Here is a 23053-nt window from a genome sequence, read left to right as displayed (position 1 = left end):
ATCGTTCTCTGCACCCTCGAGAATCTCGGGTACGATATCCAAATTGCTGAAATGATAATTTTGTGCGGCGGCCATCTTGGATTAGAAAAATGATCACAAAATCGTTCTCAGCAACCTCGAGAACCTGGGATACGATACCCATAATGTAGTTATCATACTTTTGAGCGGCGGCCATCTTGGATTTGAAAAATGATCACCAAATCGTTCTCTTCACCCTCGAGAACCTCGGGAAAGATATCCATATTGCTGAAATCAAAATTTTGTGCGGCGGCCATCTTGGATTAGAAAAATGAACACAAAATCGTTCTCAGCACCCTTGAGAACCTGGGATACGATTCCCATAATGTAGTTATCATACTTTTGAGCGGCGGCCATCTTGGATTGGAAAATTGGTCACAAAATCGTTCTCAGCACCCTCGAGAATCTCGGGTACGATATCCAAATTGCTGAAATGATAATTTTGTGCGGCGGCCATCTTGGATTAGAAAAATGATCACAGAATCCTTCTCTGCACCCTCGAGAACCGAGGATACGATACCTATTATCTAGTCATCATACTTTTGAGCGGCGGCCATCTCGGATTTAAAAATGATCCCAAAATTGTTTTCTTCACCCTCGAGAACCTGGGTTACGATACCCATAATGTAGTTATCATACTTTTGAGCGGCGGCCATCTTGGATTGGAAAAATGATCACAAAATCGTTCTCAGCACCCTCGAGAACCTGGGATACGATACCCATAATGTAGTTATCATACTTTTGAGCGGCGGCCATCTCGGATTTAAAAATGATCCCAAAATTGTTTTCTTCACCCTCGAGAACCTGGGTTACGATACCCATAATGTAGTTATCATACTTTTGAGCAGCGGCCATCTTGGATTGGAAAAATGATCACAAAATCGTTCTCAGTACCCTCGAGAATCTCGGGTACGATATCCAAATTGCTGAAATGATAATTTTGTGCGGCAGCCATCTTCGATTTGAAAAATGCTCACAGAATCTTTCTCTGCACCCTCGAGAACCGAGGATACGATACCTATTATCTAGTCATCATACTTTTGAGCGGCGGCCATCTCGGATTTAAAAATGATCCCAAAATTGTTTTCTTCACCCTCGAGAACCTGGGTTACGATACCCATAATGTAGTTATCATACTTTTGAGCGGCGGCCATCTTGGATTGGAAAAATGATCACAAAATCGTTCTCAGCACCCTCGAGAACCTGGGATACGATACCCATAATGTAGTTATCATACTTTTGAGCGGCGGCCATCTCGGATTTAAAAATGATCCCAAAATTGTTTTCTTCACCCTCGAGAACCTGGGTTACGATACCCATAATGTAGTTATCATACTTTTGAGCAGCGGCCATCTTGGATTGGAAAAATGATCACAAAATCGTTCTCTGCACCCTCGAGAATCTCGGGTACGATATCCAAATTGCTGAAATGATAATTTTGTGCGGCGGCCATCTTGGATTAGAAAAATGATCACAAAATCGTTCTCAGCAACCTCGAGAACCTGGGATACGATACCCATAATATAGTTATCATTCTTTTGAGCGGCGGCCATCTTGGATTTGAAAAATGATCACCAAATCGTTCTCTGCACCCTCGAGAACCTCGGGAAAGATATCCATATTGCTGAAATCAAAATTTTGTGCGGCGTTCATCTTGGATTAGAAAAATGAACACAAAATCGTTCTCAGCACCCTTGAGAACCTGGGATACGATTCCCATAATGTAGTTATCATACTTTTGAGCGGCGGCCATCTTGGATTGGAAAATTGGTCACAAAATCGTTCTCAGCACCCTCGAGAATCTCGGGTACGATATCCAAATTGCTGAAATGTTAATTTTGTGCGGCGGCCATCTTGGATTAGAAAAATGATCACAGAATCCTTCTCTGCACCCTCGAGAACCGAGGATACGATACCTATTATCTAGTCATCATACTTTTGAGCGGCGGCCATCTCGGATTTAAAAATGATCCCAAAATTGTTTTCTTCACCCTCGAGAACCTGGGTTACGATACCCATAATGTAGTTATCATACTTTTGAGCGGCGGCCATCTTGGATTGGAAAAATGATCACAAAATCGTTCTCAGCACCCTCGAGAAGCTGGGATACGATACCCATAATGTAGTTATCATACTTTTGAGCGGCGGCCATCTCGGATTTAAAAATGATCCCAAAATTGTTTTCTTCACCCTCGAGAACCTGGGTTACGATACCCATAATGTAGTTATCATACTTTTGAGCAGCGGCCATCTTGGATTGGAAAAATGATCACAAAATCGTTCTCAGTACCCTCGAGAATCTCGGGTACGATATCCAAATTGCTGAAATGATAATTTTGTGCGGCAGCCATCTTCGATTTGAAAAATGCTCACAGAATCTTTCTCTGCACCCTCGAGAATCTCGGGTACGATATCCAAATTGCTGAAATGATAATTATGTGCGGAGTCCATCTTCGATTTGAAAAATGCTCACAGAATCTTTCTCTGCACCCTCGAGAACCGAGGATACGATACCCATTATCTAGTTATCATACTTTTGAGCGGCGGCCATCTCGGATTTAAAAATGATCCCAAAATTGTTTTCTGCACTCTCGAGAACCTCGGATACGATACCCATAATGTAGTTATCATACTTTTGAGCGGCGGCCATCTTGTATTTGAAAAATGATCACCAAATCGTTCTCTGCACCCTCGAGAACCTCGGGAACGATATCCATATTGCTGAAATCAAAATTTTGTGCGGCGGCCATCTTGGATTAGAAAAATGATCACAAAATCGTTCTCAGCAACCTCGAGAACCTGGGATACGATACCCATAATGTAGTTATCATACTTTTGAGTGGCGGCCATCTTGGATTTGAAAACCGTCCACAAAATCTTTCTCTGCACCCTCGAGAACCTTTGGTACGATATCCATATTGCTGAAATCATAATTTTGTGCGGCGGCCATCTTGGATTTGAAAATGATCACAAAATTGTTCTCAGCTTCCTCGAGAACCTGGGATACGATACCCATAATGTAGTTATCATACTTTTGAGCGGCGGCCATCTTGGATTTGAAAATGATCCCAAAATTGTTTTCTGAACTCTCGAGAACCTAGGATACGATATCCATATTGCTGAAATCATAATTTTGTGCGGCAGCCATCTTGGATTTGAAAAATGATCACCAAATCTTTCTCTGCACCCTCGAGAACCTAGGATACGATTCCCATAATCTAGTTATCATTCTTTTGAGCGGCGGCCATCTCCGATTTAAAAATGATATCAAAATTGTTTTCTGCACCTTCGAGAACCTCGGACACGATATCCACATTGGTGAAAATATAATTTTGTGCGGCAGCCATCTTGGATTTGAAAAATGATCACAAAATTGTTCTCAGCACCCTCGAGAACCTTGGTTACGATACCCATAATGTAGTTATCATTCTTTTGAGCGGCGGCCATCTTGGATTTGAAAACTGACCACAAAATCTTTCTCTGCACCCTCGAGAACCTCGGGTACGATATCCATATTGCTGAAATCATAATTTTGTGCGGCGGCAATCTAGGATTTGAATAATGATCACAAAATCGTTCTCAGCACCCTCGAGAACCTCTGATACGATACCCATAATGTAGTTATCATAATTTTGTGCGGCGGCCATCTTGGATTTGAAAATGATCACAAAATTGTTCTCAGCTTCCTCGAGAACCTGGGATACGACACCCATAATGTAGTTATCATACTTTTGAGCGGCGGCCATCTTGGATTTGAAAATGATCCCAAAATTGTTTTCTGCACTCTCGAGAACCTAGGATACGATATCCATATTGGTGAAAATATAATTTTGTGCGGCGGCCATCTTGGATTTGAAAATGATCACAAAATTGTTCTCAGCTTCCTCGAGAACCTGGGATACGATACCCATAATATAGTTATCATACTTTTGAGCGGCGGCCATCTCGGATTTAAAAATGATCCCAAAATTGTTTTCTTCACCCTCGAAAACCTCGGACACGATACCCATAATGTAGTTATCATACTTTTGAGCGGCGGCCATCTTGGATTTGAAAAATGATCACAAAGTCGTTCTCTGCACCCTCGATAACCTCGGGTACGATATCCATATTGCTGAAATGATAATTTTGTGCGGCGGCCATCTTGGATTAGAAAAATGATCACAAAATTGTTCTCAGCTTCCTCGAGAACCTCGGACACGATATCCATATTGCTGAAAACATAATTTTGTGCGGCGGCCATCTTGGATTTGAAAAATGATCACAAAAACGTTCTCAGCACCCTCGAGAACCTAGGATACGATACCCATAATCTAGTTATCATACTTTTGAGCGGCGGCCATCTCGGATTTAAAAATGATCCCAAAATTGTTTTCTGCACTATCGAGAACCTCGGATACTATACCCATAATGTAGTTATCATACTTTTGAGCGGCGGCCATCTTGGATTTGAAAAATGATCACAAAATCGTTCTCTGCACCCTCGAGAACCTCGGGTACGATATCCATATTGCTGAAATCATAATTTTGTGCGGCGGCCATCTTGGATTTGAAAATGATCACAAAATTGTTCTCAGCTTCCTCGAGAACCTGGGATACGATATCCATATTGCTGAAATTATAGTTTTGTGCGGCGGCCATCTTGTATTTGAAAAATGATCACCAAATCGTTCTCTGCACCCTCGAGAACCTCGGGTACGATATCCATATTGCTGAAATCAAAATTTTGTGTGGCGGCCATTTTGGATTAGAAAAATGATCACAAAATCGTTCTCAGCACCCTCGAGAACCTGAGATACGATAACCATAATCTAGTTATCATACTTTTGAGCGGCGGCCATCTCGGATTTAAAAATGATCCCAAAATTGTTTTCTGCACCCTCGAGAACCTTTGACACGATATCCATATTGCTGAAAACATAATTTTGTGCGGCAGCCATCTTGGATTTGAAAAATGATCACAAAATCGTTCTCAGCACCCTCGAGAATGTCTGATACGATATCCATAATGTAGTTATCATACTTTTGAGCGGCGGCCGTCTTGGATTTGAAAACTGATCAAAGAATCCTTCTCTGCACCCTCGAGAACCGAGGATACGATACCCATTATCTAGTCATCATACTTTTGAGCGGCGGCCATCTTTGATTTAAAAATGATCCCAAAATTGTTTTCTTCACCCTCGAGAACCTGGGTTACGATACCCATATTGTAGTTATCATACTTTTGAGCGGCGGCCATCTTGAATTGGAAAAATGATCACAAAATCGTTCTCAGCACCCTCGAGAACCTGGGATACGATACCCATAATGTAGTTATCATACTTTTGAGCGGCGGCCATCTTGGATTGGAAAAATGATCACAAAATCGTTCTCAGCACCCTCGAGAATCTCGGGTACGATATCCAAATTGCTGAAATGATAATTTTGTGCGGCAGCCATCTTGGATTTGAAAAATGATCACAGAATCTTTCTCTGCACCCTCGAGAACCGAGGATACGATACCCATTATCTAGTTATCATACTTTTGAGCGGCGGCAATCTCGGATTTAAAAATGATCCCAAAATTGTTTTCTGCACTCTCGAGAAACTCGGATACGATACCCATAATGTAGTTATCATACTTTTGAGCGGCGGCCATCTTGAATTTGAAAAATGATCACAAAATCGTTCTCTGCACCCTCTAGAATCTCGGGTACGATATCCATATTGCTGAAATCATAATTTTGTGCGGCGGCCATCTTGGATTTGAAAATGATCACAAAATTGTTCTCAGCTTCCCCGAGAACCTGGGATACGATATCCATATTGCTGAAATTATAGTTTTGTGCGGCGTCCATCTTGTATTTGAAAAATGATCACCAAATCGTTCTCTGCACCCTCGAGAACCTCGGGTACGATATCCATATTGCTGAAATCAAAATTTTGTGTGGCGGCCATTTTGGATTAGAAAAATGATCACAAAATCGTTCTCAGCACCCTCGAGAACCTGGGATACGATTACCATAATCTAGTTATCATACTTTTGAGCGGCGGCCATCTCGGATTTAAAAATGATCCCAAAATTGTTTTCTGCACCCTCGAGAACCTTTGACACGATATCCATATTGCTGAAAACATAATTTTGTGCGGCGGCCATCTTGGATTTGAAAAATGATCACAAAAACGTTCTCAGCACCCTCGAGAACCTAGGATACGATACCCATAATCTAGTTATCATTCTTTTGAGCGGCGGCCATCTCGGATTTAAAAATGATCCCAAAATTGTTTTCTGCACTATCGAGAACCTCGGATACAATACCCATAATGTAGTTATCATACTTTTGAGCGGCGGCCATCTTGGATTTGAAAATGGTCACAAAATCGTTCTCTGCACCCTCGAGAACCTCGGGTACGATATCCATATTGCTGAAATCATAATTTTGTGCGGCGGCCATCTTGGATTTGAAAATGATCACAAAATTGTTCTCAGCTTCCTCGAGAACCTGGGATACGATATCGATATTGCTGAAATTATAGTTTTGTGCGGCGGCCATCTTGTATTTGAAAAATGATCACCAAATCGTTCTCTGCACCCTCGAGAACCTCGGGAACGATATCCATATTGCTGAAATCATAATTTTGTGCGGCGGCCATCTTGGATTAGAAAAATGATCACAAAATCGTTCTCAGCACCCTCGAGAACCTCGGATACGATTCCCATAATCTAGTTATCATACTTTTGTGCGGCGGCCATCTTGGATTTGAAAAATGATCACAAAATTGTTCTCAGCACCCTCGAGAACCTGGGATACGATACCCATAATGTAGTTATCATACTTTTGAGCGGCGGCCATCCTGGATTGGAAAAATGATTACAAAATCGTTCTCAGCACCCTCGAGAACCTGGGATACGATACCCATAATGTAGTTATCATACTTTTGAGCGGCGGCCATCTTGGATTTGAAAATGATCCCAAAATTGTTCTCAGCACCTTCGAGATCCTGAGATACGATACCCATAATGTAGTTATCATACTTTTGAGCGGCGGCCATCTTGGATTTGAAAAATGATCACCAAATCTTTCTCTGCACCCTCGAGAACCTAGGATACGATTCCCATGATCTAGTTATCATTCTTTTGAGCGGCGGCCATCTCCGATTTAAAAATGATATCAAAATTGTTTTCTGCACCTTCGAGAACCTCGGACACGATATCCACATTGGTGAAAATATAATTTTGTGCGGCAGCCATCTTGGATTTGAAAAATGATCACAAAATTGTTCTCAGCACCCTCGAGAACCTGGGTTACGATACCCATAATGTAGTTATCATTCTTTTGAGCGGCGGCCATCTTGGATTTGAAAACTGACCACAAAATATTTCTCTGCACCCTCGAGAACCTCGGGTACGATATCCATATTGCTGAAATCATAATTTTGTGCGGCGGCAATCTAGGATTTGAATAATGATCACAAAATCGTTCTCAGCACCCTCGAGAACCTCTGATACGATACCCATAATGTAGTTATCATAATTTTGTGCGGCGGCCATCTTGGATTTGAAAATGATCACAAAATTGTTCTCAGCTTCCTCGAGAACCTGGGATACGATATCCATATTGCTGAAATTATAGTTTTGTGCGGCGGCCATCTTGTATTTGAAAAATGATCACCAAATCGTTCTCTGCACCCTCGAGAACCTCGGGTACGACATCCATATTGCTGAAATCATAATATTGTGCGGCGGCCATCTTGTATTTGAAAAATGATCACCAAATCGTTCTCAGCTTCCTCGAGAACCTGGGATACGATACCCATAATATAGTTATCATACTTTTGAGCGGCGGCCATCTCGGATTTAAAAATGATCCCAAAATTGTTTTCTTCACCCTCGAAAACCTCGGACACGATACCCATAATGTAGTTATCATACTTTTGAGCGGCGGCCATCTTGGATTTGAAAAATGATCACAAAATCGTTCTCTGCACCCTCGAGAACCTCGGGTACGATATCCATATTGCTGAAATCATAATTTTGTGCGGCGGCCATCTTGGATTTGAAAATGATCACAAAATTGTTCTCAGCTTCCTCGAGAACCTGGGATACGATATCCATATTGCTGAAATTATAGTTTTGTGCGGCGGCCATCTTGTATTTGAAAAATGATCACCAAATCGTTCTCTGCACCCTCGAGAACCTCGGGTACGATATCCATATTGCTGAAATCAAAATTTTGTGTGGCGGCCATTTTGGATTAGAAAAATGATCACAAAATCGTTCTCAGCACCCTCGAGAACCTGGGATACGATTACCATAATCTAGTTATCATACTTTTGAGCGGCGGCCATCTCGGATTTAAAAATGATCCCAAAATTGTTTTCTGCACCCTCGAGAACCTTTGACACGATATCCATATTGCTGAAAATATAATTTTGTGCGGCAGCCATCTTGGATTTGAAAAATGATCACAAAATCGTTCTCAGCACCCTCGAGAATGTCTGATACGATATCCATAATGTAGTTATCATACTTTTGAGCGGCGGCCATCTTGGATTTGAAAACTGATCACAGAATCCTTCTCTGCACCCTCGAGAACCGAGGATATGATACCCATTATCTAGTCATCATACTTTTGAGCGGCGGCCATCTTTAATTTAAAAATGATCCCAAAATTGTTTTCTTCACCCTCGAGAACCTGGGTTACGATACCCATAATGTAGTTATCATACTTTTGAGCGGCGGCCATCTTGGATTGGGAAAATGATCACAAAATCGTTCTCAGCACCCTCGAGAACCTGGGATACGATACCCATAATGTAGTTATCATACTTTTGAGCGGCGGCCATCTTGGATTGGAAAAATGATCACAAAATCGTTCTCAGCACCCTCGAGAATCTCGGTTACGATATCCAAATTGCTGAAATGATAATTTTGTGCGGCAGCCATCTTGGATTTGAAAAATGATCACAGAATCTTTCTCTGCACCCTCGAGAACCGAGGATACGATACCCATTATCTAGTTATCATACTTTTGAGCGGCGGCCATCTCGGATTTAAAAATGATCCCAAAATTGTTTTCTGCACTCTCGAGAAACTCGGATACGATACCCATAATGTAGTTATCATACTTTTGAGCGGCGGCCATCTTGGATTTGAAAAATGATCACAAAATCGTTCTCTGCACCCTCTAGAATCTCGGGTACGATATCCAAATTGCTGAAATGATAATTTTGTGCGGCGGCCATCTTGGATTTGAATAATGATCACAAAATCGTTCTCAGCACCCTCGAGAACCTCTGATACGATACCCATAATCTAGTTATCATACTTTTGAGCGGCGGCCATTTCGGATTTAAAAATGATCCCAAAATTATTCTCAGCAACCTCGAGAACCTGGGATACGATACCCATAATGTAGTTATCATACTTTTGAGTGGCGGCCATCTTGGATTTGAAAACTGTCCACAAAATCTTTCTCTGCACCCTCGAGAAGCTCGGGTACGATATCCATATTGCTGAAATCATAATTTTGTGCGGCGGCCATCTTGGATTTGAATAATGATCACAAAATCGTTCTCAGCACCCTCGAGAACCTCTGATACGATACCCATAATCTAGTTATCATACTTTTGAGCGGCGGCCATTTCGGATTTAAAAATGATCCCAAAATTGTTTTCTGCACTCTCGAGAACCTCGGATACGATACCCATAATGTAGTTATCATACTTTTGAGCGGCGGCCATCTTGGATTTGAAAAATGATCACAAAATCGTTCTCTGCACCCTCTAGAATCACGGGTACGATATCCAAATTGCTGAAATTATAATTTTGTGCGGCGGCCATCTTGGATTAGAAAAATGATCACAAAATCGTTCTCAGCAACCTCGAGAACCTGGGATACGATACCCATAATATATTTATCATTCTTTTGAGCGGCGGCCATCTTGGATTTGAAAACTGACCACAAAATCTTTCTCTGCACCCTCGAGAACCTCGGGTACGATATCCATATTGCTGAAATCATAATTTTGTGCGGCGGCAATCTAGGATTTGAATAATGATCACAAAATCGTTCTCAGCACCCTCGAGAACCTCTGATACGATACCCATAGTGTAGTTATCATAATTTTGTGCGGCGGCCATCTTGGATTTGATAATGATCACAAAATTGTTCTCAGCTTCCTCGAGAACCTGGGATACGATATCCATATTGCTGAAATGATAGTTTTGTGCGGCGGCCATCTTGTATTTGAAAAATGATCACCAAATCGTTCTCTGCACCCTCGAGAACCTCAGGTACGATATCCATATTGCTGAAATCATAATTTTGTGCGGCGGCCATCTTGGATATGAAATATGATCACAAAATTGTTCTCAGCTTCCTCGAGAACCTGGGATACGATACCCATAATATAGTTATCATACTTTTGAGCGGTGGCCATCTCGGATTTAAAAATGATCCCAAAATTGTTTTCTTCACCCTCGAAAACCTCGGACACGATACCCATAATGTAGTTATCATACTTTTGAGCTGCGGCCATCTTGGATTTGAAAAATGATCACAAAATCGTTCTCTGCACCCTCGATAACCTCGGGTACGATATCCATATTCCTGAAATCATAATTTTGTGCGGCGGCCATCTGGGATTTGAAAAATGATCACAAAATTGTTCTCAGCTTCCTCGAGAACCTCGGACACGATATCCATATTGCTGAAAACATAATTTTGTGCGGCGGCCATCTTGCATTTGAAAAATGAATACAAAAACGTTCTCAGCACCCTCCAGAACCTAGGAAACGATACCCATAATCTAGTTATCATACTTTTGAGCGGCGGCCATCTCGGATTTCAAAATGATCCCAAAATTGTTTTCTGCACTATCGAGAACCTTGGATACTATACCCATAATGTAGTTATCATAGTTTTGAGCGGCGGCCATCTTGGATTTGAAAAATGATCACAAAATCGTTCCCTGCACCCACGATAACCTCGGGTACGATATCCATATTCCTGAAATCATAATTTTGTGCGGCAGCCATCTTGGATTTGAAAAATGATCACAAAATTGTTCTCAGCTTCCTCGAGAACCTCGGACACGATATCCATATTGCTGAAAACATAATTTTGTGCGGCGGCCATCTTGGATTTGAAAAATGATCACAAAAACGTTCTCAGCACCCTCGAGAACCTAGGATACGATACCCATAATCTAGTTATCATACTTTTGAGCGGTGGCCATCTCGGATTTAAAAATGATCCCAAAATTGTTTTCTGCACTATCGAGAACCTCGGATACTATACCCATAATGTAGTTATCATACTTTTGAGCGGCGGCCATCTTGGATTTGAAAAATGATCACAAAATCGTTCTCTGCACCCTCGAGAACCTCGAGTACGATATCCATATTGCTGAAATCATAATTTTGTGCGGCGGCCATCTTGGATTTGAAAATGATCACAAAATTGTTTTCAGCTTCATCGAGAACCTGGGATACGATATCCATATTGCTGAAATTATAGTTTTGTGCGGCGGCCATCTTGTATTTGAAAAATGATCACCAAATCGTTCTCTGCACCCTCGAGAACCTCGGGTACGATATCCATATTGCTGAAATCAAAATTTTGTGTGGCGGCCATTTTGGATTAGCAAAATGATCACAAAATCGTTCTCAGCACCCTCGAGAACCTGGGATACGATTACCATAATCTAGTTATCATACTTTTGAGTGGCGGCCATCTCGGATTTAAAAATGATCCCAAAATTGTTTTCTGCACCCTCGAGAACCTTTGACACGATATCCATATTGCTGAAAACACAATTTTGTGCGGCAGCCATCTTGGATTTGAAAAATGATCACAAAATCGTTCTCAGCACCCTCGAGAATGTCTGATACGATATCCATAATGTAGTTATCATACTTTTGAGCGGCGGCCATCTTGGATTTGAAAACTGATCACAGAATCCTTCTCTGCACCCTCGAGAACCGAGGATACGATACCCATTATCTAGTCATCATACTTTTGAGCGGCGGCCATCTTTGATTTAAAAATGATCCCAAAATTGTTTTCTTCACCCTCGAGAACCTGGGTTACGATACCCATAATGTAGTTATCATACTTTTGAGCGGCGGCCATCTTGGATTGGGAAAATGATCACAAAATCGTTCTCAGCACCCTCGAGAACCTGGGATACGATACCCATAATGTAGTTATCATACTTTTGAGCGGCGGCCATCTTGGATTGGAAAAATGATCACAAAATCGTTCTCAGCACCCTCGAGAATCTCGGGTACGATATCCAAATTGCTGAAATGATAATTTTGTGCGGCAGCCATCTTGGATTTGAAAAATGATCACAGAATCTTTCTCTGCACCCTCGAGAACCGAGGATACGATACCCATTATCTAGTTATCATACTTTTGAGCGGCGGCCATCTCGGATTTAAAAATGATCCCAAAATTGTTTTCTGCACTCTCGAGAAACTCGGATACGATACCCATAATGTAGTTATCATACTTTTGAGCGGCGGCCATCTTGGATTTGAAAAATGATCACAAAATCGTTCTCTGCATCCTCTAGAATCTCGGGTACGATATCCAAATTGCTGAAATGATAATTTTGTGCGGCGGCCATCTTGGATTAGAAAAATGATCACAAAATCGTTCTCAGCAACCTCGAGAACCTGGGATACGATACCCATAATGTAGTTATCATACTTTTGAGTGGCGGCCATCTTGGATTTGAAAACTGTCCACAAAATCTTTCTCTGCACCCTCGAGAAGCTCGGGTACGATATCCATATTGCTGAAATCATAATTTTGTGCGGCGGCCATCTTGGATTTGAATAATGATCACAAAATCGTTCTCAGCACCCTCGAGAACCTCTGATACGATACCCATAATCTAGTTATCATACTTTTGAGCGGCGGCCATTTCGGATTTAAAAATGATCCCAAAATTGTTTTATGCACTCTCGAGAACCTCGGATACGATACCCATAGTGTAGTTATCATACTTTTGAGCGGCGGCCATCTTGGATTTGAAAAATGATCACAAAATCGTTCTCTGCATCCTCTAGAATCTGGGGTACGATATCCAAATTGCTGAAATGATAATTTTGTGCGGCGGCCATCTTGGATTAGAAAAATGATCACAAAATCGTTCTCAGCAACCTCGAGAACTGCGGATACGATACCCATAATGAGGTTATCATACTTTTGAGCGGCGGCCATCTTGGATTTGAAAACTGACCACAAAATCTTTCTCTGCACCCTCGAGAACCTCGGGTACGATATCCATATTGCTGAAATCATAATTTTGTGCGGCGGCAATCTAGGATTTGAATAATGATCACAAAATCGTTCTCAGCACCCTCGAGAACCTCGGATACGATACCCATAATGTAGTTATCATAATTTTGTGCGGCGGCCATCTTGGATTTGATAATGATCACAAAATTGTTCTCAGCTTCCTCGAGAACCTGGGATACGATATCCATATTGCTGAAATGATAGTTTTGTGCGGCGGCCATCTTGTATTTGAAAAATGATCACCAAATCGTTCTCTGCACCCTCGAGAACCTCGGGTACGACATCCATATTGCTGAAATCATAATTTTGTGCGGCGGCCATCTTGGATTTGAAATATGATCACAAAATTGTTCTCAGCTTCCTTGAGAACCTAGGAAACGATACCCATAAGATAGTTATCATACTTTTGAGCGGCGGCCATCTCGGATTTAAAAATGATCCCAAAATTGTTTTCTTCACCCTCGAAAACCTCGGACACGATACCCATAATTTAGTTATCATACTTTTGAGCGGCGGCCATCTTGGATTTGAAAAATGATCACAAAATCGTTCTCTGCACCCTCGATAACCTCGGGTACGATATCCATATTGCTGAAATCATAATTTTGTGCGGCGGCAATCTAGGATTTGAATAATGATCACAAAATCGTTCTCAGCACCCTCGAGAACCTCGGATACGATACCCATAATGTAGTTATCATAATTTTGTGCGGCGGCCATCTTGGATTTGATAATGATCACAACATTGTTCTCAGCTTCCTCGAGAACCTGGGATACGATATCCATATTGCTGAAATGATAGTTTTGTGCGGCGGCCATCTTGTATTTGAAAAATGATCACCAAATCGTTCTCTGCACCCTCGAGAACCTCGGGTACGACATCCATATTGCTGAAATCATAATTTTGTGCGGCGGCCATCTTGGATTTGAAATATGATCACAAAATTGTTCTCAGCTTCCTCGAGAACCTAGGATACGATACCCATAAGATAGTTATCATAATTTTGAGCGGCGGCCATCTCGGATTTAAAAATGATCCCAAAATTGTTTTCTTCACCCTCGAAAACCTCGGACACGATACCCATAATTTAGTTATCATACTTTTGAGCGGCAACCATCTTGGATTTGAAAAATGATCACAAAATCGTTCTCTGCACCCTCGATAACCTCGGGTACGATATCCATATTGCTGAAATCATAATTTTGTGCGGCGGCCATCTGGGATTTGAAAAATGATCACAAAATTGTTCTCAGCTTCCTCGAGAACCTCGGACACGATATCCATATTGCTGAAAACACAATTTTGTGCGGCGGCCATCTTGGATTTGAAAAATGATCACAAAAACGTTCTCAGCACCCTCCAGAACCTAGGAAACGATACCCATAATCTAGTTATCATACTTTTGAGCGGCGGCCATCTCGGATTTCAAAATGATCCCAAAATTGTTTTCTGCACTATCGAGAACCTCGGATACTATACCCATAATTTAGTTATCATACTTTTGAGCGGCGGCCATCTTGGATTTGAAAAATGATCACAAAATCGTTCCCTGCACCCTCGAGAACCTCGGGTACGATATCCATATTGCTGAAATCATAATTTTGTGCGGCGGCCATCTTGGATTTGAAAATGATCACAAAATTGTTCTCAGCTTCCCCGAGAACCTGGGATACGATATCCATATTGCTGAAATTATAGTTTTGTGCGGCGGCCATCTTGTATTTGAAAAATGATCACCAAATCGTTCTCTGCACCCTCGAGAACCTCGGGTACGATATCCATATTGCTGAAATCAAAATTTTGTGTGGCGGCCATCTTGGACTAGAAAAATGATCACAAAATCGTTCTCAGCACCCTCGAGAACCTGGGATACGATTCCCATAATCTAGTTATCATAATTTTGAGCGGCGGCCATCTCGGATTTAAAAATGATCCCAAAATTGTTTTCTGCACCCTCGAGAACCTTTGACACGATATCCATATTGCTGAAAACATAATTTTGTGCGGCAGCCATCTTGGATTTAAAAAATGATCACAAAATCGTTCTCAGCACCCTCGAGAATGTCTTATACGATATCCATAATGTAGTTATCATACTTTTGAGCGGCGGCAATCTTGGATTTAAAAACTGATCACAGAATCCTTCTCTGCACCCTCGAGAACCAAGGATACGATACCCATTATCTAGTTATCATACTTTTGAGCGGCGGCCATCTCGGATTTAAAAATGATCCCAAAATTGTTTTCTTCACCCTCGAGAACCTGGGTTACGATACCCATAATGTAGTTATCATACTTTTGAGCGGCGGCCATCTTGGATTGGAAAATTGATCACAAAATCGTTCTCAGCACCCTCGAGAACCTGGGATACGATACCCATAATGAGGTTATCATACTTTTGAGCGGCGGCCATCTTGGATTGGAAAAATTATCACAAAATCGTTCTCAGCACCCTCGAGAATCTCGGGTACGATATCCAAATTGCTGAAATGATAATTTTGTGCGGCAGCCACCTTGGATTTGAAAAATGATCACAGAATCTTTCTCTGCACCCTCGAGAACCGAGGATACGATACCCATTATCTAGTTATCATACTTTTGAGCGGCGGCCATCTCGGATTTAAAAATGATCCCAAAATTGTTTTCTGCACTCTCGAGAACCTCGGATACGATACCCATAATGTAGTTATCATACTTTTGAGCGGCGGCCATCTTGGATTTGAAAAATGATCACAAAATCGTTCTCTGCACCCTCTAGAATCTCGGGTACGATAACCAAATTGCTGAAATGATAATTTTGTGCGGCGGCCATCTTGGATTAGAAAAATGATCACAAAATCGTTCTCAGCAACCTCGAGAACCTGGGATACGATACCCATAATGTAGTTATCATACTTTTGAGTGGCGGCCATCTGGGATTTGAAAACTGTCCACAAAATCTTTCTCTGCACCCTCGAGAAGCTCGGGTACGATATCCATATTGCTGAAATCATAATTTTGTGCGGCGGCCATCTTGGATTTGAATAATGATCACAAAATCGGACACGATATCCATATTGCTGAATACATATTTTTGTGCGGCGGCCATCTTGGATTGGAAAAATGATCACAAAATCGTTCTCAGCACCCTCGAGAACCTGGGATACGATACCCATAATGTAGTTATCATACTTTTGAGCGGCGGCCATCTTGTATTTGAAAACTGTCCACAAAATCGTTCTCTGCACCCTCGAGAATCTCGGGTACGATATCCAAATTGCTGAAATGATAATTTTGTGCGGCGGCCATCTTGGATTAGAAAAATGATCACAAAATCGTTCTCAGCAACCTCGAGAACCTGGGATACGATTTCCATAATGTAGTTATCATACTTTTGAGTGGCGGCCATCTTGGATTTGAAAACTGTCCACAAAATCTTTCTTTGCACCCTCGAGAAGCTCGGGTACGATATCCATATTGCTGAAATCATAATTTTGTGCGGCGGCCATCTTGGATTTGAATAATGATCACAAAATCGTTTTCAGCACCCTCGAGAACCTCTGATACGATACCCATAATCTAGTTATCATACTTTTGAGCGGCGGCCATTTCGGATTTAAAAATGATCCCAAAATTGTATTCTTCATCCTCGAGAACCTCGGACACGATATCCATATTGCTGAATACATATTATTGTGCGGCGGCCATATTGGATTTGAAAATTTATCACAAAATTGTTCTCAGCACCCTCGAGAACCTGGGTTACGATACCCATAATGTAGTTATCATACTTTTGAGCGGCGGCCATCTTGGATTGGAAAAATGATCACAAAATCGTTCTCAGCACCCTCGAGAACCTGGGATGCGATACCCATAATGTAGTTATCATACTTTTGAGCGGCGGCCATCTTGGATTTGAAAAATAATCACAAAATCGTTCTCAGCACCCTCGAGAACCTCTGATACAATATCCAAATTGCTGAAATGATAATTTTGTGCGGCGGCCATCTTGGATTTGAAAAATGATCACCAAATCGTTCTATGCACCCTCGAGAACCTCGGGTCCGATATCCATATTGCTGAAATCATGATTTTGTGCGGCGGCCATCTTGGATTTGAAAAATAATTACAGAATCGTTCTCAGCACCCTCGAGAACCTCTGATACGATATCCAAATTGCTGAAATCATAATTTTGTGCGGCGGCCATCTTGTATTTGAAATCTGTACACAAAATCGTTCTCTGCACCCTCGAGTATCTCGGGTACGATATCCAAATTGCTGAAATGATAATTTTGTGCGGCGGCCATCTTGGATTTGAAAAATGATCACCAAATCGTTCTCTGCACCCTCGAGAAACTCGGGTACGATATCCATATTGCTGAAATCATAATTTTGTGCGGCGGCCATCTTGTATTTGAAAAATAATCACAAAATCGTTCTCAGCACCCTCGAGAACCTCTGATACAATATCCAAATTGCTGAAATGATAATTTTGTGCGGCGGCCATCTTGGATTTGAAAAATGATCACCAAATCGTTCTCTGCACCCTCGAGAACCTCAGGTACGATATCCATATTGCTGAAATCATAATTTTGTGCGGCGGCCATCTTGGATTTGAAAAATGATCACAAAATTGTTCTCAGCTTCCTCGAGAACCTCGGACACGATATCCATATTGCTGAAAACATAATTTTGTGCGGCGGCCATCTTGGATTTGAAAAATGATCACAAAAACGTTCTCAGCACCCTCCAGAACCTAGGAAACGATACCCATAATCTAGTTATCATACTTTTGAGCGGCGGCCATCTCGGATTTCAAAATGATCCCAAAATTGTTTTCTGCACTATCGAGAACCTCGGATACTATACCCATAATTTAGTTATCATACTTTTGAGCGGCGGCCATCTTGGATTTGAAAAATGATCACAAAATCGTTCTCTGCACCCTCGAGAACCTCGGGTACGATATCCATATTGCTGAAATCATAATTTTGTGCGGCGGCCATCTTGGATTTGAAAATGATCACAAAATTGTTCTCAGCTTCCCCGAGAACCTGGGATACGATATCCATATTGCTGAAATTATAGTTTTGTGCGGCGGCCATCTTGTATTTGAAAAATGATCACCAAATCGTTCTCTGCACCCTCGAGAACCTCGGGTACGATATCCATATTGCTGAAATCATAATTTTGTGTGGCGGCCATCTTGGATTAGAAAAATGATCACAAAATCGTTCTCAGCACCCTCGAGAACCTGGGATACGATTCCCATAATCTAGTTATCATAATTTTGAGCGGCGGCCATCTCGGATTTAAAAATGATCCCAAAATTGTTTTCTGCACCCTCGAGAACCTTTGACACGATATCCATATTGCTGAAAACATAATTTTGTGCGGCAGCCATCTTGGATTTAAAAAATGATCACAAAATCGTTCTCAGCACCCTCGAGAATGTCTGATACGATATCCATAATGTAGTTATCATACTTTTGAGCGGCGGCCATCTTGGATTTGAAAACTGATCACAGAATCCTTCTCTGCACCCTCGAGAACCAAGGATACGATACCCAATATCAAGTCATCATACTTTTGAGCGGCGGCTATCTCGGATTTAAAAATGATCCCAAAATTGTTTTCTTCACCCTCGAGAACCTGGGTTACGATACCCATAATGTAGTTATCATACTTTTGAGCGGCGACCATCTTGGATTGGAAAAATGATCACAAAATCGTTCTCAGCACCCTCGAGAACCTGGGATACGATACCCATAATGAGGTTATCATACTTTTGAGCGGCGGCCATCTTGGATTGGAAAAATGATCACAAAATCGTTCTCAGCACCCTCGAGAATCTCGGGTACGATATCCAAATTGCTGAAATGATAATTTTGTGCGGCAGCCACCTTGGATTTGAAAAATGATCACAGAATCTTTCTCTGCACCCTCGAGAACCGAGGATACGATACCCATTATCTAGTTATCATACTTTTGAGCGGCGGCCATCTCGGATTTAAAAATGATCCCAAAATTGTTTTCTGCACTCTCGAGAACCTCGGATACGATACCCATAATGTAGTTATCATACTTTTGAGCGGCGGCCATCTTGGATTTGAAAAATGATCACAAAATCGTTCTCTGCACCCTCTAGAATCTCGGGTACGATAACCAAATTGCTGAAATGATAATTTTGTGCGGCGGCCATCTTGGATTAGAAAAATGATCACAAAATCGTTCTCAGCAACCTCGAGAACCTGGGATACGATACCCATAATGTAGTTATCATACTTTTGAGTGGCGGCCATCTGGGATTTGAAAACTGTCCACAAAATCTTTCTCTGCACCCTCGAGAAGCTCGGGTACGATATCCATATTGCTGAAATCATAATTTTGTGCGGCGGCCATCTTGGATTTGAATAATGATCACAAAATCGGACACGATATCCATATTGCTGAATACATATTTTTGTGCGGCGGCCATCTTGGATTGGAAAAATGATCACAAAATCGTTCTCAGCACCCTCGAGAACCTGGGATACGATACCCATAATGTAGTTATCATACTTTTGAGCGGCGGCCATCTTGTATTTGAAAACTGTCCACAAAATCGTTCTCTGCACCCTCGAGAATCTCGGGTACGATATCCAAATTGCTGAAATGATAATTTTGTGCGGCGGCCATCTTGGATTAGAAAAATGATCACAAAATCGTTCTCAGCAACCTCGAGAACCTGGGATACGATTTCCATAATGTAGTTATCATACTTTTGAGTGGCGGCCATCTTGGATTTGAAAACTGTCCACAAAATCTTTCTTTGCACCCTCGAGAAGCTCGGGTACTATATCCATATTGCTGAAATCATAATTTTGTGCGGCGGCCATCTTGGATTTGAATAATGATCACAAAATCGTTTTCAGCACCCTCGAGAACCTCTGATACGATACCCATAATCTAGTTATCATACTTTTGAGCGGCGGCCATTTCGGATTTAAAAACGATCCCAAAATTGTATTCTTCATCCTCGAGAACCTCGGACACGATATCCATATTGCTGAATACATATTATTGTGCGGCGGCCATATTGGATTTGAAAATTTATCACAAAATTGTTCTCAGCACCCTCGAGAACCTGGGTTACGATACCCATAATGTAGTTATCATACTTTTGAGCGGCGGCCATCTTGGATTGGAAAAATGATCACAAAATCGTTCTCAGCACCCTCGAGAACCTGGGATGCGATACCCATAATGTAGTTATCATACTTTTGAGCGGCGGCCATCTTGGATTTGAAAAATAATCACAAAATCGTTGTCAGCACCCTCGAGAACCTCTGATACAATATCCAAATTGCTGAAATGATAATTTTGTGCGGCGGCCATCTTGGATTTGAAAAATGATCACCAAATCGTTCTCTGCACCCTCGAGAACCTCGGGTCCGATATCCATATTGCTGAAATCATGATTTTGTGCGGCGGCCATCTTGGATTTGAAAAATAATTACAGAATCGTTCTCAGCACCCTCGAGAACCTCTGATACGATATCCAAATTGCTGAAATCATAATTTTGTGCGGCGGCCATCTTGTATTTGAAATCTGTACACAAAATCGTTCTCTGCACCCTCGAGTATCTCGGGTACGATATCCAAATTGCTGAAATGATAATTTTGTGCGGCGGCCATCTTGGATTTGAAAAATGATCACCAAATCGTTCTCTGCACCCTCGAGAAACTCGGGTACGATATCCATATTGCTGAAATCATAATTTTGTGCGGCGGCCATCTTGTATTTGAAAAATAATCACAAAATCGTTCTCAGCACCCTCGAGAACCTCTGATACAATATCCAAATTGCTGAAATGATAATTTTGTGCGGCGGCCATCTTGGATTTGAAAAATGATCACCAAATCGTTCTCTGCACCCTCGAGAACCTCGGGTACGATATCCATATTGCTGAAATCATAATTTTGTGCGGCGGCCATCTTGGATTTGAAAAATGATCACAAAATTGTTCTCAGCTTCCTCGAGAACCTCGGACACGATATCCATATTGCTGAAAACATAATTTTGTGCGGCGGCCATCTTGGATTTGAAAAATGATCACAAAAACGTTCTCAGCACCCTCCAGAAACTAGGAAACGATACCCATAATCTAGTTATCATACTTTTGAGCGGCGGCCATCTCGGATTTAAAAATGATCCCAAAATTGTTTTCTGCACAATCGAGAACCTCGGATACTATACCCATAATGTAGTTATCATACTTTTGAGCGGCGGCCATCTTGGATTTGAAAAATGATCACAAAATCGTTCTCTGCACCCTCGAGAATCTCGGGTACGATATCCATATTGCTGAAATCATAATTTTGTGCGGCGGCCATCTTGGATTTGAAAATGATCACAAAATTGTTCTCAGCTTCCTCGAGAACCTGGGATACGATATCCATATTGCTGAAATTATAGTTTTGTGCGGCGGCCATCTTGTATTTGAAAAATGATTACCAAATCGTTCTCTGCACCCTCGAGAACCTCGGGTACGATATCCATATTGCTGAAAACATAATTTTGTGCGGCGGCCATCTTGGATTTGAAAAATGATCACAAAAACGTTCTCAGCACCCTCCAGAACCTAGGAAACGATACCCATAATCGAGTTATCATACTTTTGAGCGGCGGCCATCTCGGATTTAAAAATGATCCCAAAATTGTTTTCTGCACAATCGAGAACCTCGGATACTATACCCATAATGTAGTTATCATACTTTTGAGCGGCGGCCATCTTGGATTTGAAAAATGATCAAAAAATCGTTCTCTGCACCCTCGAGAACCTCGGGTACGATATCCATATTGCTGAAATCATAATTTTGGGCGGCGGCCATCTTGGATTAGAAAATGATCACAAAATTGTTCTCAGCTTCCTCGAGAACCTGGGATACGATATCCATATTGCTGAAATTATAGTTTTGTGCGGCGGCCATCTTGTATTTGAAAAATGATCACCAAATCGTTCTCTGCACCCTCGAGAACCTCGGGTACGATATCCATATTGCTGAAATCAAAATTTTGTGCGGCGGCCATCTTGGATTATAAAAATGATCACAAAATCGTTCTCAGCACCCTCGAGAACCTGGGATACGATTCCCATAATCTAGTTATCATACTTTTGAGCGGCGGCCATCTCGGATTTAAAAATGATCCCAAAATTGTTTTCTGCACCCTCGAGAACCTTTGACACGATATCCATATTGCTGAAAACATAATTTTGTGCGGCAGCCATCTTGGATTTGAAAAATGATCACAAAATCGTTCTCAGCACCCTCGAGAATGTCTGATTCGATATCCATAATGAAGTTATCATACTTTTGAGCGGCGGCCATCTTGGATTTGAAAACTGATCACAGAATCCTTCTCTGCACCCTCGACAACCTAGGATACGATACCCATTATCTAGTCATCATACTTTTGAGCGGCGGCCATCTCGGATTTAAAAATGATCCCAAAATTGTTTCCTTCACCCTCGAGAACCTGGGTTACGATATCCATAATGTAGTTATCATACTTTTGAGCGGCGGCCATCTTGGATTGGAAAAATGATCACAAAATCGTTCTCAGCACCCTCGAGAATCTCGGGTACGATATCCAAATTGCTGAAATGATAATTTTGTGCGGCAGCCTTCTTGGATTTGAAAAATGATCACAGAATCTTTCTCTGCACCCTCGAGAACCGAGGATACGATACCCATTATCTAGTTATCATACTTTTGAGC

Source organism: Leptidea sinapis, chromosome 16, assembly GCF_905404315.1.
Source record: "Leptidea sinapis chromosome 16, ilLepSina1.1, whole genome shotgun sequence".
NCBI classification, from domain to species: domain Eukaryota; kingdom Metazoa; phylum Arthropoda; class Insecta; order Lepidoptera; family Pieridae; genus Leptidea; species Leptidea sinapis.
Note: the sequence above shows the minus strand (reverse complement) of the source record.